The sequence below is a fragment of the Silurus aristotelis genome (genome assembly GCF_946808225.1).
Source record: "Silurus aristotelis genome assembly, chromosome: 8".
NCBI classification, from domain to species: Eukaryota; Metazoa; Chordata; class Actinopteri; order Siluriformes; family Siluridae; genus Silurus; species Silurus aristotelis.
In genome coordinates this window covers 30944051-30956550 of record NC_139581.1, presented here as the reverse complement: position 1 = coordinate 30956550, position 12500 = coordinate 30944051, and the positions used below count along the sequence as shown (strand labels likewise).

The window sequence follows — 12500 nt, the reverse complement described above, 5'->3', positions numbered from 1 at the left end:
AATAAATACACACAATCATACATACATACATACATACACACACACACACACACACACACACACACACACACACACACACATATACATACATACATACAAATACACATACACATACATACATACATAAATACACACAATCATACATACATACATACATACACACACACACACACACACACACACACACACACACACACATATACATACATACATACAAATACACATACACATACATACATACATAAATACACACAATCATACATACATACATACACACACACACACACACACACACACACACACACACACACACACACACACACACACACACCATCCATACACACACACATACACATACATACATACATAAATACACACAATCATACATACATACATAAATACATACACACAATCATACACACACACATACAGTACATACATACATACAAACACATACATACACAAACAATCATACAAACATACACACATACACACACACACACACACACACACACACACACACACACACACACACATACATACATACAAATACACATACACATACATACATACATAAATACACACAATCATACATACATACATACATACATACATACACACACACACACACACACACACCATCCATACACACACACATACACATACATACATACATAAATACACACAATCATACATACATACATAAATACATACACACAATCATACACACACACATACAGTACATACATACATACAAACACATACATACACACAAACAATCATACAAACATACACACATACACACACACACACACAATGTGATAATTTCTCAGCCATGAAAACTATTGAATTTCAAGAAATCTCTAAATGTCTGTCAGCACTTTTATTTGTGTTCACTAACTGACAGAAAGATGGTCCTCAGTGTGTCTGTCGTTACCTGTCTATTAAGTTGGTGTTTAGTCACACAGGGGTCAAAGTTGAGTCTCTTCAGACTCGGCAGTAAATGATTGTGTGGAAAATTTAGTAAATGTAAAAAGTTGTTTGTTTGACGTGTAAAGCAGTGTTAGCCTGCTACAACAGGAAATTAACACACACACACACACACACACACACACACACACACACACACACACACACACACCACACTCACAGTTGTTTTGACCACTAAAGTCAATTTTCCTCTCAAACACATGCACGCACCCACACATCTGTCTCTAATTAGTGTTTAATACCCTGCTAATATTAAACACAATTTCTTCCTGTTAACACGTATCATCCACACACACACACACACACACACACACACACACACACACACACCAGTTAGGAGAATGAGGAAGTGCTGGTACAGCAGCAGGTGTGTGTAATTATTGGAGAGAGAAAGTGTAAGTTCAGTAACAGGGTTAATTAGAGACACACTGAGCTCTAATATTAGTATCACATTGTAGTGAAAAGCAGCCAGATTAGAACAATCAGCTAAATTTAACCCCAACCTTAAACCCCAATACTAATCCCTAACGTTAACCCCAATACTAACCTTAAACCCCAATACTAATCCCTAACGTTAACCCCTAATACTAACTTTAACCCCAATACTAATCCCTAACTTTAATCCCTAATACTAACATTAAACCCCAATATTAAACCCAGACATTATGGATGCACAAGCCAGTGTACTCTTAGTGCCGGTCCCAAGCCCGGGTAAATGGGGAGGGTTGCGTTATGAAGGGCATCCAGCGTAAAACATGTGCCAAATCAAATATGCGGATCACAAATGAGAATTTCATACCGGATCGGTCGAGGCCCGGGTTAACAACGACCGCCACAGGTATCGTTAGCCGACAGGGTACCGGTGGAAATTGGGCTACTGTTGGCTAAAGGAGGAGAAGGAGAGGAGGAACACGTCTACAGAGACGCAAGGGAAAGAAAAAGTGTAGGAGAGTGGAGACTTTAATGGGCATGTAGGTGAAGGGAACAGAGGTGATGAGGAGGTGATGGGTAGGTATGGTTTTAAGGAGAGGAATGTGGAAGGGCAGATGGTGGTAGATTTTGCTAAAAGGATGGAAATGGCAGTGGTGAACACGTATTTTAAGAAGAAGGAGTATCATAGGGTGACGTATGTGGGGGACGGTGCACACAAGTGCTATGCAGGAGATGCAACCTGAAGGAGATTGGAGACTGTAAGGTGTTGGCGGGGGACAGTGTAGCTAGACAGCATCGGATGGTGGTCTGTAGGATGGTTTTGGAGGTGAAGAAGAAGAGGAGGAGAGTAAGGACTGAAAGAAGAATAAGATGGTGGAAACTGAAGGAGGAAGAGTGTAGTGTGAGGTTCAGGGAAGAGGTCAGACAGGGGCTCGGTGGTGGTGAAGAGGTGCTGGATGATTGGGCAACTACTGCAGGAGTGATGAGGGAGGCAGCTAGAAAAGTACTTGGTGTAACATCTAGAAATAGAAAGCAAGACAAGGAGACGTGGTGGTGGAATGAGGAAGTGCAGGAGAGCATTAGGGGAAAGAGGTTGGCAAAACAGAAGTGGGATCGACAGAGTGATGAGAAAAGTAGGCAGGAGTACAAGGAGATGCAGCAGCAGGTTAAAAGGGATGTGGCGAAAGCCAAGGAAAAGGCATATGAGGAACTGTATAAGAGGTTGGACACTAAGGAAGGAGAAAAGGATTTGTAGCGATTGGCCAAGCAGAGGGACCGAGCTGGGAAGGATGTACTGCAAGTTAGAGCAATAAAGGATGGAGATGGAAATGTGTTGACTAGTGAGGAGAGTGTGTTGAGAAGATGGAGGGAGTATTTTGAGCAGCTGATGAATGAGGAAAATCAGAGAGAGAGAGAAGGTTGGATGATGTGAAGATGTAAAGCAGGATGTAGATAGGATTAGTATAGAGGAAGTGAGAGCAGCGATTAAGTGGATGAAGAATGGAAAGTCGTTTGGACCAGATGACATACCGGTAGAAGCGTGGAGATGTTTAGGAGAGATGCAGTGGAGTTTTTAACCAGATTGTTTAACAGGATTCTGGAAGGTGAGAAGATGCCTGAGGAATGGAGAAGGAGTGTGCTGGTACTGATCTTTAAGCATAAGGGAGATGTGCAGACCTGCAGTAACTACAGGGGAATTAAGTTGATCAGTCACACCATGAAGTTATGGGAAAGAGTAGTGGAAGCCAGGCTGAGAGAAGAGGTGACCATCTGTGAGCAGCAGTATGGTTTCATGCCGAGGAAGAGCACCACAGACGCCTTATTTGCTTTGAGGATGTTGATGGAGAAGTATAGAGAAGGACAGAAGGAGCTGCATTGTGTATTTGTGGATTTAGAGAAAGCGTACGACAGGGTGCCGAGAGAGGAGTTGTGGTATTGTATGAGGAAGTCAGGTGTGTCAGAGAAGTATGTGAGGGTGGTGCAGGACATGTATGAGGACAGTGTGACAGCAGTGAAGTGTGCAGGAGGAACGACAGACTGGTTCAGGGTGAAGGTTGGACTGCATCAAGGATCGGCCCTGAGCCCTTTCCTGTTTGCAGTGGTGATGGACAGGTTGACGGACGAGGTCAGACAGGAGTCTCCCTGGACTATGATGTTTGCAGATGATATTGTGATTTGTGGTGAGAGTAGAGAGCAGGTTGAGAAGATCCTGGAGAGGTGGAGGTACACGCTGGAGAGAAGGGGAATGAGAGTCAGTAGGAGTAAGACAGAGTACATGTGTGTGAATGAGAGGGAGGGCAGTGGAGTGATGCGGTTGCAGGGAGAAGAGGTGGAGAAGGTGGAGGAGTTCAGGTACCTGGGGTTAACAGTGCAAAGTAATGGAGAGTGTGTTAGAGAAGTAAAGAAAAGAGTGCAGGCAGGGTGGAGTGGGTGGAGAAGAGTGATAGCAGGAGTGATTTGTGATAGAAGAGTATCTGCAAGAATGAAAGGGAAAGTTTATAGGACTGTGGTGAGACCTGCAATGTTGTATGGATTAGAGACAGTGGCATTGAGTAAAAGACAGGAGGTGGAGCTGGAGGTAGCAGAGCTGAAGATGTTGAGGTTTTCGTTGGGTGTGACGAGGATGGATAAGATTAATAAAGAGTTTATTAGAGGGACAGCGCATGTAGGACGTTTTGGTGACAAGGTGAGAGAGGTGAGATTGAGATGGTTTGGACATGTGCAGAGAAGGGACATGAATTATATTGTTAGAAGAATGCTGAGGATGGAGCCACCAGGTAGGAGGAAAAGAGGAAGGCCAAGGAGAAGGTTCATGGATGTGGTGAGGGAAGACATGCAGGTAGTTGGTGTGAAAGAGGCAGATGGTATGGAGACGGATGATCCGCTGTGGCGACCCCTAATGGGAGCAGCCGAAAGAAGAAGAAGAAGAAGAAGAAGACTAATCCCTAATGTTAATTCCTAATACTAACTTTAACCCCAATACTAATCCCTAACGTTAATCCCTAATACTAACCTTAACCCCAATACTAATCCCTAACGTTAATCCGTAATACTAAATTTACCCCAATACTAATCCCTAACGTTAATCCCTAATACTAACCTTAAACCCCAATACTAATCCCTAACGTTAACCCCTAATACTAACATTAACCCCAATAATAATCCCTAACGTTAACCCTAATACTAATCCCTAACGTTAATCCCTAATACTAACCTTAAACCCCAATACTAATCCCTAACGTTAATCCCTAATACTAACATTAACCCCAATACTAATCTTTAACGTTAATCCCTAATACTAACCTTAACCCCAATACTAATCCCTAACGTTAACCCCAATACTAACCTTAAACCCCAATACTAATCCCTAACGTTAATCCCTAATACTAACATTAACCCCAATACTAATCCTTAACGTTAATCCCTAATACTAACCTTAACCCCAATACTAATCCCTAACGTTAACCCCAATACTAATCCCTAACGTTAATCCCTAATACTAACATTAACCCCAATACTAATCCCTAACGTTAACCCCAATACTAACCTTAAACCCCAATACTAATCCCTAACGTTAATCCCTAATACTAACATTAACCCCAATACTAATCCTTAACGTTAATCCCTAATACTAACCTTAAACCCCAATACTAATCCCTAACGTTAATCCCTAATACTAACCTTAACCCCAATACTAATCCTTAATGTTAATCCCTAATACTAACCTTAACCCCAATACTAATCCTTAACGTTAATCCCTAATACTAACCTTAAACCCCAATACTAATCCCTAACGTTAATCCCTAGTACTAACCTTAACCCCAATACTAATCCCTAACGTTAATCCCTAATACTAACCTTAACCCCAATACTAATCCCTAACGTTAACCCCTAATACTAACCCCTAACCTTAACCCTACTCCTACTCCTAGGGTAAGTAACCCATAACCCTAACTCTATCCCCACCCCTACTCCTAGGGGCAGTCCCCACTAACCCTGACCCCTAACCCTAACATTACTCAAACAGGTAGGATAAAGGTTCAGTTGTTAATTATAAACAGCACAGAAACATCTGTCCAGCACTAAGTTTAGCATAACTAATGTTCCTGGGTACCACATTGTCATCCTTAAACCCAAATTAAAGGAGTCAATGGAGTTTTAAACATAATTCCCTCTGTCCAGAAGTCTCAGTTTTTAAAGGATAATATCAGTTTGGATCTTTGTCTTGAAATCTATTTTAAGCAGGATAATGACCCAAATCACATCTGTAACATCTTCAACATCTCCAGCATGCTGTATGAGTCAATACACAAACAACAAAGCTGTAACTCATCTTACTTTCTACAGCTCCTCTGACCTGATCATATGGTATCAGGTTGATTTTTCAGTTCAGGGTTTTTTCTTTTCTCAGAGGAAGTGAGGTCGTTTGGCACATGTTGTATGGGAACTAAAACAAAATTAACACACACACACACACACACACACACACACACACGTATTTGTATGTACATGTTAACAGTTACTGGTGTGTAAGAGATGAGTACACCATGCCCACTGAAATACTAAAACTTGCACCATTTTCTCTTTCCGATATTACTTCATAATGAGTTCAATCATATACCTTATAAACGCCAAAAATATATATATATCAAATATCTATCATAAAACGTATCCATTTTCTGAAACATCACCTGCAACTCCTCTACTAGCAGCTACGCTAATTCCTCTCCACTGCTAATCTTTCTCTCCCCATCCCAAGGCATCCTGAGGTTGCTTCAGCTTCAGTCACGTCCCACCTCATGAAGATTGTGGACCTTTAAAGAAGTAGATGCTGAACTCGCAAACATCCCGAACCATCTAGAGACGTACCAGTGCCAATTGGATTCCACCAAAGTTTGGACACTGGAACTCTTTGAGTGTTTAAAGGCTCTGGCATGGAGAAGCTGGTGTTGGATCTGTGATGATCTCAGATGTTGAGCTATTTTATGAGTTTCTCAGTAGCTCCTGGTTCTCTAATCTTAACTGACTGTAAAAGACTGTAGAAAGATCATCAGTCATAATCACACACTCCAGTGCTCATGTTAGTTCTCACTCTCCAGTGTTGTGTAGTTTTTAAAGACTATAATCACACTCTTGATGTCACCCAGATGAGGATGAGGTTCTGCTTTTGAGTCTGGTTCCTCTCAAGGTTTCTTCCTCATGACATCTGAGGGAGTTTTTCCTTCACCAAAGTCTCCATCATCAGAGATAAACACATCATTCACCTTCACTCTTATATTCTGTAAAGCTGCTTTGAGACAAAGTCCACTGTGAAAAGTGCAATAGAAATAAACTTGACTTGAACTAAAGCAAAGTGCGACTTTATTTTAAAAGCTCTTCTAATGAAACAAATGTTCTGGAGATACAGCAGAATATATCTTCCCCTATCTCTCTCTCTTTACACCTACATGCTGCTGATCTCTGTGTCTAACAGTCTGAGAAACAGAAGAGATGATCTCTCTCCCTCTCGACCTCTCACTGGTTTACAAAAAAGTTCCTCATTCTGAAAATTAAGGAAGTGGATCTGTAAGAAATGCATGTGAGATAGAGAAGTACTTTAGCAGAGGACTCAGAAGAACGTGATCTACAGGATGCTGTTTCGCCTCAAATGTACTACTAATACTTTACACTTATTGCAGGTCTGAGAGAGGAACATACATTTACACTGAGACATCTGATAATATCGTAGAGAAAAGTGTGACATAAAATTAGGATGAGTGTTTCATGATTAATATTTATTTATTTATGGTAAACAAAAATCTCTGAACATCTCAGAACAGCCTTTTGATCACTCATGAAGACCTTTAACCAGCCCCTAACTACTCCATAACCAGCCCGATCACAGCCTCTAACCAGCCCCAAACTACTCCATAACCAGCCCCTAACTACTCCATAACCAGCCCCTAACTACTCCATAACCAGCCCTATCACAGCCTCTAACCAGCCCCAAACTACTCCATAACCAGCCCCAAACTACTCCATAACCAGCCCCTAACTACTCCATAACCAGCCCGATCACAGCCTCTAACCAGCCCCAAACTACTCCATAACCAGCCCCATCACAGCCTCTAACCAGCCCCAAACTACTCCATAACCAGCCCCAAACTACTCCATAACCAGCCCCTAACTACTCCATAACCAGCCCGATCACAGCCTCTAACCAGCCCCAAACTACTCCATAACCAGCCCCTAACTACTCCATAACCAGCCCGATCACAGCCTCTAACCAGCCCCTAAACTACTCCATAACCAGCCCCTAACTACTCCATAACCAGCCCCTAACTACTCCATAACCAGCCCGATCACAGCCTCTAACCAGCCCCTAAACTACTCCATAACCAGCCCCTAACTACTCCATAACCAGCCCCTAACTACTCCATAACCAGCCCGATCACAGCCTCTAACCAGCCCCTAACTACTCCATAACCAGCCCCAAACTACTCCATAACCAGCCCCTAACTACTCCATAACCAGCCCCTAACTACTCCATAACCAGCCCCTAACCAAGGCTTAACCTCACCCGGAGACAGGCCCGAAACAGCCACTAATCAAGCTTTTAATCCTAACTAATCCCCTAACCAGTGTGTGATGCATGTAAGAGTGTGTGAGGAAGTGTGAGAACCTGCAGGAACAGTTTTTAGATAATGCCAGAACCTGACCTTAACACCTGAGCTGACTGCATTCAGTGAAGCTGAGATGTGAGGGACATGAGCTACACACATTCGCCCAAACATCACAGTCAAGCAACTTATTAACCAAGAAACCTGGAAAGTACCAAAAGTAGTTTGTGTGTGTGTGTGTGTGTGTGTGTGTGTGTGTGTGTGTGTGTGTGTGTGTGTGTGTGTGTGTAACTACCTTCATTGTCCACGGTTTTTTCTCACAAAGAACCCGAGAGCGCTCACTGGACAGACGGATGATCAAGCACTAAACACTTCTCCAATAGACCTACCAACATGTTCAGCACAAACGCTTGCAGTGACCACACCCTCTCTGCTCTAAACACACACACACACACACACACACACACACACACACACACACACACTGTATGTAGACTGCTGAGAGCTGCACTGGTGTGATAAATACTTCAGCAATGTGAAATGAAAAGTGTTGCAAAGTGCTGGTGGAGCTACAACTGGTGCTAAAGAAGCTGAAGCGTGCAGTGTGACAGAACAATGTTCTCTAAGAATCTTCTGAAAACACATCAACCTTCAACAGTCATCTACTGCAGAGCTTCGAGCTATCTAGCCCCGAAAAACATTTCTGAATTCAGGTTGTACATCATGACCATTAGTTAAAAGTGAACCATAAATAATGTAAATGTTATTATGTTGAACGACTGACAATAACTATGTTCACCAGGCTGATATCTGCTCCATACTTCACTAACAAATAGAGACATTTAGGGAGAAGTTCTAGAGAAACAGGATGCTTCAGACAAAAGACTTTCATCAGCTGTGCAACTAATGGGTTTTATTTTGCTTATGCAGCAACCAAAGGTCTGAAATGTTATGTTGGTGTGCAGGATTTACGCTCCACTGCACTTTTAACTGAGATATAATGCAGTGATTGTGAGGGACAGTGAACAGGCCAGTGGGAAAGTGGTGAGGTAGAAAAAAAACACTCATACGGTTTAAATGTCAGGAGTTTTAGAAAACCTAATAAAACAAGACACTTAAATCTGATCATTCATTTATCTTCAATGAACACTTTATCATGATCATAGTGTGGATGGATTTCTAACTGCATTAAAACACACATTTCCACTCACATCTCCACACCATCACCCTGTTCCTCCAGAGCTGAGACACTCGCTGTAGAGTGTAATCATTAAACTATGTGAGAGCGTCCAGAATGAGTCACACCTTCTCTTACTCTTTACACACACACACACACACACACACACACACACACGCTCAGAAAGTGTGAATTAAACGTCTGAGCTCTGCTTCCTGTGATAACACACCAACATCACAGCAGAACATTCATCATAAAACTAACGTCCAAAACAGCAGATACTGTACTACTGTCCAAACCTTACACACACACTCCTGTGACACACACACACACACACACACACACACACACACACACACACACAATCTCACACACAAAAGTGTATATACACACACACACACAATCTCACACAATAAAGTGTATATACACACCCACACCCACACACAATCTCACACACAAAAGTGTATACACACACACACACACACACACACACACACACACACACACACACACACACACACTAAAGTGTATATACACACACACACACACACACACACACACACACACACACACACAGTATGTGACTAAATTATTAACTAACATTAATATTCAGGTTGAATACACACATCCACCCATCACACTGTGAGTGTATGTGCATGCACAGGAGTGTGTGTGTGTGTGTGTGTGTGTGTGTGTGTGTGTGTGTGTGTGTGTGTGTGTGTGTGTGTGTGTGTGTGTGTAAATTGTTTGTCCAAAAAAAGCAACAATATTAAAAATTAGCCTGAAAGTGGTGATGATGATGATGATGATGATGATGATGATGATGATGATGATGATGATGATTATAAAGGAAGCAGACATATATGTTTCTCAATCTAAGAGCTGAAACCAGACCCACAGGACCTTAGTTGCAGCTTCGGAAGATTCTCTTCAGAGAGAGATGATGGGTAACTCATTACTGATTAGTGATTAACTCATGTGGAATTCATCACACAGATAAATCTGGTTCCTTTTAAGGTTTCTTCCTGATATAATCTCAGGGAATTTCCCTCACCAGCGTCACCTTAGACAGATTAGGAATAAAAAAAAATTTGTAAAAAAAAAATGCAGTAAAGTCTCACACACAGCAGTAAAGTTTCACACAGTACAATAAAGTCTCACACACTGCAGTAAAATCTCACACACAGCAGTAAAGTTTCACACATTGCAGTAAAGTCTCACACACTGCAGTAAAGTTTCACACATTGCAGTAAAGTCTCACACACTGCAGTAAAGTTTCACACACTGCAGTAAAGTCTCACACACTGCAGTAAAGTTTCACACATTGCAGTAAAGTCTCACACACTGCAGTAAAGTTTAACACACTGCAGTAAAGTCTCACACACTGCAGTAAAGTTTCACACACTGCAGTAAAGTCTCACACACTGCAGTAAAGTTTCACACATTGCAGTAAAGTCTCACACACAACAGTAAAGTTTCACACATTGCAGTAAAGTCTCACACACTGCAGTAAAGTTTCACACACTGCAATAAAGTCTCACACACTGCAGTAAAGTTTCACACACTGCAGTAAAGTCTCACACACTGCAGTAAAGTCTCACACACTGCAGTAAAGTCTCACACACTGCAGTAAAGTTTCACACACGGCAGTAAAGTCTCACACGCTGCAGGACATTTTCACACAGTACATTAAAGTTTCACACACTGCAGTAAAGTCTCACACACTGCAGTAAAGTCTCACACACAGCAGTAAAGTGTTACACACTGCAGTAAAGTTTCACACACTGCAGTAAAGTCTCACACAGTACAATAAAGTCTCACACACTGCAGTAAAGTTTCACACACTGCAGTAAAGTCTCACACACTGCAGTAAAGTTTCACACACGGCAGTAAAGTCTCAAACGCTGCAGTAAAGTTTCACACAGTACAATAAAGTCTCACACACTGCAGTAAAGTCTCACACACTGCAGTAAAGTTTCACACACTGCAGTAAAGTCTCACACAGTACAGTAAAGTCTCACACACTGCAGTAAAGTTTCACACAGTACAATAAAGTCTCGCACACTGCAGTAAAGTCTCACACACTGCAGTAAAGTCTCACACACGGCAGTAAAGTCTCACACAGTACAGTAAAGTCTCACACACTGCAGTAAAGTCTTACACACTACAGTAAAGTCTCACACACTGCAGTAAAGTCTCACACACTGCAGTAAAGTCTTACACACTGCAGTAAAGTCTTACACACTACAGTAAAGTCTCACACACTGCAGTAAAGTCTCACACACGGCAGTAAAGTCTCACACAGTACAGTAAAGTTTCACACACTGCAGTAAAGTCTCACACAGTACAGTAAAGTCTCACACACGGCAGTAAAGTCTCACACAGTACAATAAAGTCTCGCACACTGCAGTAAAGTCTCACACACTGCAGTAAAGTTTCACACACTGCAGTAAAGTCTCACACACGGCAGTAAAGTCTCACACAGTACAGTAAAGTCTCACACACTGCAGTAAAGTCTTACACACTACAGTAAAGTCTCACACACTGCAGTAAAGTTTCACACACTGCAGTAAAGTCTCACACACGGCAGTAAAGTCTCACACAGTACAGTAAAGTCTCACACACTGCAGTAAAGTCTTACATACTACAGTAAAGTCTCACACACTGCAGTAAAGTTTCACACACTGCAGTAAAGTTTTACACAGTACAGTAAAGTCTCACACACTGCAGTAAAGTTTCACACAGTACAATAAAGTCTCGCACACTGCAGTAAAGTCTCACACACTGCAGTAAAGTTTCACACACTGCAGTAAAGTCTCACACACGGCAGTAAAGTCTCACACAGTACAGTAAAGTCTCACACACTGCAGTAAAGTCTCACACACTGCAGTAAAGTCTCACACACGGCAGTAAAGTCTCACACAGTACAGTAAAGTCTCACACACTGCAGTAAAGTCTCACACACGGCAGTAAAGTCTCACACAGTACAGTAAAGTCTCACACACTGCAGTAAAGTCTTACACACTACAGTAAAGTCTCACACACTGCAGTAAAGTTTCACACACTGCAGTAAAGTCTCACACACGGCAGTAAAGTTTCACACAGTACAATAAAGTCTCACACACTGCAGTAAAGTCTCACACACAGCAGTAAAGTTTCACACAGTACAATAAAGTCTCACACACTGCAGTAAAGTTTCACACACTGCAGTAAAGTCTCACACACTGCAGTAAAGTTTCACACACTGCAGTAAAGTCTCACACACTGCAGTAAAGTCTCACACACTGCAGTAAAGTAAAAAT

At 41.9% G+C, this 12500-nt stretch overlaps 1 protein-coding gene across 1 annotated transcript in view; it reads right to left on the bottom strand.

Moving 5' to 3' along the window:
- Positions 1-8441, bottom strand: part of arap1 (ArfGAP with RhoGAP domain, ankyrin repeat and PH domain 1) — a gene marked incomplete at its 3' end in the record, with an annotated part of 66350 nt that extends 57909 nt beyond the window's left edge. Inside the window, exon 1 of the mRNA XM_083548772.1 lies at positions 8317-8441. The remainder of the gene's footprint in view (positions 1-8316) is intronic.
- Between the last annotated feature and the right edge of the window lie 4059 nt (positions 8442-12500).